The sequence below is a fragment of the Hesperophylax consimilis genome, chromosome 23 (genome assembly GCF_061612785.1).
Source record: "Hesperophylax consimilis isolate HC1 chromosome 23, BYU_Hcon_1.0, whole genome shotgun sequence".
Taxonomy (NCBI): Eukaryota; Metazoa; Arthropoda; class Insecta; order Trichoptera; family Limnephilidae; genus Hesperophylax; species Hesperophylax consimilis.
In genome coordinates this window covers 21030440-21036585 of record NC_142858.1, presented here as the reverse complement: position 1 = coordinate 21036585, position 6146 = coordinate 21030440, and the positions used below count along the sequence as shown (strand labels likewise).

At 39.0% G+C, this 6146-nt stretch overlaps 1 long non-coding RNA gene across 1 annotated transcript; it reads left to right on the top strand.

Annotated features, from left to right (window-relative positions):
* The first annotated feature begins 3388 nt into the window (after window positions 1-3388).
* LOC149412439 (uncharacterized) lies at window positions 3389-4129 on the top strand. The gene is made up of 3 exons (XR_016304576.1): window positions 3389-3653; window positions 3762-3923; window positions 4045-4129. It is a non-coding gene; the product is annotated as an uncharacterized LOC149412439 (long non-coding RNA).
* The last annotated feature ends 2017 nt before the right edge of the window (window positions 4130-6146 follow it).

Sequence of the window (6146 nt, the reverse complement as noted above, 5' to 3'; positions counted from 1 at the left end):
ACACAGCGCCGGTCGGCAGGGTGCGGGACTACTCTCTTTCCCTCCTAGAATGTTCTAGATTCTAAAAGTACGTTAGCCACTAAGGTGAGTCTTTTCACAAAAAGTATGTATTAATTTAACATCTTTACAATTTAATATATTTTTCTTATCGAATACGCCTATCGATGGATAGATTCGTGCCTGATTCTGATAGATTCCAGTTTGCGTCGCGATCGCGTGTATGATGTGGCCACGACGCCATTTTGTTTCATCATGAATGTTCTTCCTTCTAGAACTACCTAAAATCATTTTAACTGTTTATAATATGACTATTTATAGTGTCAGATCGAGAATTTCTGCACGGGTTTAGCTAACGCAAATGCTCATTTTAATTCAATTCAAATTCGAGAAAAAGCGGAAATTGGTAGTTTCAAAAGAGCTTTAATTTGCCTACGTATTTCCGTTAAATATGGTTAATATTCATATCCGGTGACTTTGTTGTCACTGTTACTTCATTATTATTCTCAGAAACCGATTCCAGTTGGATTAAAAAAAATGAAGTAAAGAAAAATGAATAATTATAATTATCTCAAGAACCGAATAATTACTAAATTTATCTAGCTACCTCTTACTAAACTAACTGTATAAGGAATTGTTTCCCCATCGGTCTCGGGTAGTTTGTGTACCATCACTGATTTCCGTTACACCCGTGACTCGGTAAGTACGGGCCTGCTCCCTCCTCGCAGCATGTTCTGGAACTATGTAGAATACCTTGCAGAATAATAGAATAAACGCGCTACAAACATTGCCTTGTGTTAAAATAAAAAGGTTGACTGTTTCTTAACTGTATACCTACTACTTACATCTGCATTTTTGGAATAATACTGCCGTTGTAAGTAAATACATAGTAAACATGGGAATCATTCTCCGGAATCATGGGTCAAGGTTTTGCAGTTTTGGTTAACCTTTTAGCAAATTTATACTAGGCGTGTTTAAACAATATCCCCCACAATAACCACCTGGTGGTGATATTGTGGTGGCAGTTATTAGGAGATTATGGTGGTGTTTGCGGTGGTTGTGGTGGTGGTTATTATGGTGATTGTGATTTATGGTGTTGTGGTGGTTCTTTTGGAGGTATGGTTGTTGTAAGCTGAACAATCTAGTGTTCATAATTAATTAATTATGCGAAAAACCATAAATTATTTAACCGTACAGTATTTCAAATTGGTAGATGAAAACATGTGTTCGTAGTTAGTACGTGTAACGCAGTAATACACAGTATACGCAATAATTTCACCGTAGGAAATGTGTATAAAAAAAAAATGTTTTTACTAAAAAAAATGGTATTTAAATTTAAGTAAGTATAAATTACCGTGTTTTTAATTACGACAGCAGAATACATAATAACCCATAATAATCCAATTATAAAATCATTATTATGAAATACTGAATATAATTTTCTATTGGTTTTAATGAAATGAATGCAACGAATCTACGCGTCTTCTTATATTTTCATATACCCAACAAAAAAATTTTTGCAGTAAAATACAAAATCAAGTGTTTGAAATCAATTGTGACTATAATATTATATTCTGACTTTACCATTTAATGTTTTCAAAAAAGTGCATTATAATTTCGTTATATACTATACATAATAATACAATGTAATTCTCATATCCAAGTCGTATGTTTTCAGAACAGAGAAGATCTGCGGAACTGTTGGTGTCGGCCGCATTACTGCGAACTGCTGAAGATGGAGATCAGGGCTACACACGGAGATGACAGCGCGGACCGGACCATGTACAACTAATACAGGCATTAGGGTTGCCTCACACGGTGCTGTCCGTGCAGGCCGTAGTACAACGAACTGCTGAACGTGGGCATCAGGGTGGCCTATCACATCTACACACGGACCAGTCAATACGAGCGGTATTACTGCGAACTGCTGAAGATGGAGATCAGGGCTAGACACTGAGAAGACAGCGTGGACTATACCAGCTCGAACAACTAATACGGGTATTGGGGTTGCCTCACACGTCTACACACGGTGCAGGCCGTAGTACAACAAACTGCTGAACATTGGCATCAGAACTGCCTCACACGTCTTTACACGCAGCTCTCAGTGCAGGAGGTAATACTGCGAACTGCTGAACCTGGACAACAGGATTGACTGACACGTGTATAAACGGAGCCATCAGGGGAGGCCGTAGTACGTGGAGCTGCTGAACATTGGCATCAGAACTGCCTTATACGTCTTTACACGGAGCTGTTAGTGCAGGAGGTAATACTGCGAACTGCTGAACCTGGACATCAGGATTGACTGACACGTGTATAAACGGAGCCATCAGGGGAGGCCGTAGTACGTGGAGCTGCTGAACATTGGCATCAGAACTGCCTCATACGTTTTTACCCGGAGCTGTTAGTGCAGGAGGTAATACTGCGAACTGCTGAACCTGGACATCAGGATTGACTGACACGTGTATAAACGGAGCCATCAGGGGAGGCCGTAGTACGTGGAGCTGCTGAAAATTGGCATCAGAACTGCCTCACACGTCTTTACACGCTGCTGTCAGTGCAGGAGGTAATACTGCGAACTGCTGAACCTGGACATCAGGATTGACTGACACGTGTATAAACGGAGCCATCAGGGGAGGCCGTAGTACGTGGAGCTGCTGAAAATTGGCATCAGAACTGCCTCACACGTCTTTACACGCAGCTGTCAGTGCAGGAGGTAATACTGCGAACTGCTGAACCTGGACATCAGGATTGACTGACACGTGTATAAACGGAGCCATCAGGGGAGGCCGTAGTACGTGGAGCTGCTGAACATTGGTATCAGAACTGCCTCACACGTCTTTACACGCAGCTGTCAGTGCAGGAGGTAATACTGCGAACTGCTGAACCTGGACATCAGGATTGACTGACACGTGTATAAACGGAGCCATCAGGGGAGGCCGTAGTACGTGGAGCTGCTGAAAATTGGCATCAGAACTGCCTCACACGTCTTTACACGCAGCTGTCAGTGCAGGAGGTAATACTGCGAACTGCTGAACCTGGACATCAGGATTGACTGACACGTGTATAAACGGAGCCATCAGGGGAGGCCGTAGTACGTGGAGCTGCTGAACATTGGTATCAGAACTGCCTCATACGTCTTTACACGGAGCTGTTAGTGCAGGAGGTAATACTGCGAACTGCTGAACCTGGACATCAGGATTGACTGATACGTGTATAAACGGAGCTATTTGGAAAGTAGAACGTAGAACTGCTGAACATCAGCATCAGGGCTGCCTCTCACATTTTCACACGAAACTGTTAGTGCAGACAGTAATACTGCGAACTGCTGAACCTGGAGATCAGGGAAGACTCACACGTCTACGCAGAGAGCTATCAGGGGGGACATATAACGTGTAACTACTGAATATGGGCTTCAGGTTTGGATCATTGTTGTTAGAGGTATCGGTAATACTAAAGAAACCGAGGTCAGTTCTCCCCCATCACTGTACCTGTCCTATGCTTTATAACAGTAAAGATCATCTATGCTGGGCCGCAAGATAGGAAACTGCTGAATATAGACACCAGGACACCATGGTTGCCTACGCACGGAGAAGCAAATGTGGCATGTTGTGTATGCTTCAACAATGTCCCAGGAGGTGCTTGGACGTTATTCCAAGGTCAGTTGAATCCCATCACTGCACGAACAACGTTTTTCGCTATGGGAATAACGACAATTATATTTTTACGTTTGTACCTAATATTCATTCCATTTTGTGTTATTTTAGGATAATAAAGGACATCCACGCCACTGTCATTGTGGCGTGGACTGCGGGGTGGCAAACTGCTCAATAAGGAGACCAGGACACCAAATTACCTACTCATGGAGCTGCGAAAGTGGCATGTTGTCTGCAACAAAATCGCATGAGGTGTTCGAACGTCTTTCCAAGGTCATTTGAATGCCATCACTGCACGAACAACAATTTTCGTTGTAATAATGAGAATAAATACAATTTTTTTTGTAATCCACATAGTATATATTATTACTTATGTTTATCTCTTATGTTTTAGGACGGTAAAGGACAACTACGCTACTGATGATGGTGCAAGGGATTGCAAATTGCGGAATATAGACACCAGAAGAGGTTGTGTTTCCATGGAACCTCGAAAATGGCAGGTGGTTAAGCCTGCAACGAAGTCATAGGAGGTGCTCGAACATCTTTCCAAGGCTAGTTGTACCCCGTCTCTCACAAATTATCGTTTTCGTTATAATAATAGGAATACATATAAATTAATTATTGTTTTGCACATAACACGTGGAACTTTTATACGTATTCATCTCGTATACTTTAGGACAGTAAAGATCATCTACGCTACTGTGAGGGATGATAAACTGCGGAATAAAGGCACGTTGTTAATCCACGGAGCTGCAAGTTTGCTATTTAGTGCAGTCTGCAACAGTCACAGGAGGTGCTTGGATGTTATTCCAAAGTCAATTGTCCCTCATCTCTACGCAAACAACGTTTTTCACTTTAACAAAAATAAAGAGATTTACATTATTGTCATGTACATAATATGTACCTTAGTGTAATGTCTATGTTGTATGCTTTTAGGACAGTAAAGATCATCTACGCCACCGTTAGTGTGGAGTGAAAAGGCCGCCGGGTGGAAAACTGCTGAACTTAGACACCAGGACACCAAGGTTGCCTACCCCCAGATACGCAAATGTGGCATGTGATGCAGTCTGCAACAAAGTCACAGGAGGTGCTCAAACGTCTTTGCAAGGTCAGTTGCAAACCATATCTGCAAGAACAACGATATTCGTTGGAATGATGGGAATAAAGAGAATCATATAATTGTAAACATGATATGTACCTTAGCCTAATGTCTATGTTGTATTTTTTTAGGACAGTAAGCAGTAGTGGAGTGGGCCGCGGGATGTAAAACTGCTGAACTTGGACACCAGGACACCAAGGTTGCCTACCCACAAAGCTGCAAAAATGGCATATGGTGCAGTCTGCGACAAAGTCACAGGAGGTGATCGAATGTCTTTTCAAGGTCAGTTGTACCCCATTACTGTACTACAGTTTGTTTGTCTTTAATGTGAATATAGAATTATTTCATTATTTAAATTTTGAAATAATTTTTATTTTACAAATTACTAACATATTAAAAACTTTAAATTGAATTCGAATAAACCGTAGATAAAATCTCATCATTATTAATATTATTTCAATATTTAGCCTCAAAATATTGAAAAAACCTAACTTTTTTCATATTATAAACTTCTTGATAATAATAATAACAGTTCATATTAACGTCCCTTTTGTAAAAAAATTTAATATTTTTTGTTTGTTTTTTTTTTTAAATATTATTTTTGCAATACTTTCACAACTTAAGTACAGTAATTTAGATTATGTATCGGCTGTTAAGATACGCATCTCCGAATCTAGTGACTGACTTTACTCACAGTTCTGCCAGTGACTCGGTGATATTATTTTGAATAAAAAATGTACATGTAATCTTATTTTCATCGAACTTTGTTTCCAAATTTTCGCTTTACAGAAAAAAACAACAAAAATGTTATAGGTACTTTATAAAATATTCAAACTATATCCGATTGATTTAGATTCTGCAACACCTTTTTTATTTCACTTTTCACTACAATATTGCATACATATAATATGCATACATATTACCATAACTTATAATTAATTTCTACGATTGTATTTAAAAAAAATCATTAAGCTTTAATCTATCACTTTTCCACAAAATGTTACTGAGGAACTTAAAAATTTACATTAACGAAAAAGAAATAAAATAACAATTTTATTTTGATGGTTTTAGCAATTAAGACCTTTATATCTTTAGTTTTTTATTAAGTTATACTAGCTTCATTTTGTTCTGTTTTTGAGTGAATTGAATAAACCGTTATCGTAAGGACTCAGGGTATATAGCACGGAAGATAGATAAATATTGTAAAATGTCGGTAACTTGTCATCGTTCCCAAGCATGACTGCAGATCAACGACTAAATTTTCTTAATTTATTCGACGTTTGTTTTCTAGTTAAGGCGATGCAATACGTAGTAATGCCAAATCATGAGTTTTTGGTTTGAAAATTTTGTCGCTTAGAAATGTTTCAGATGCTTTAATTAAATACTGGGAGTAGAAT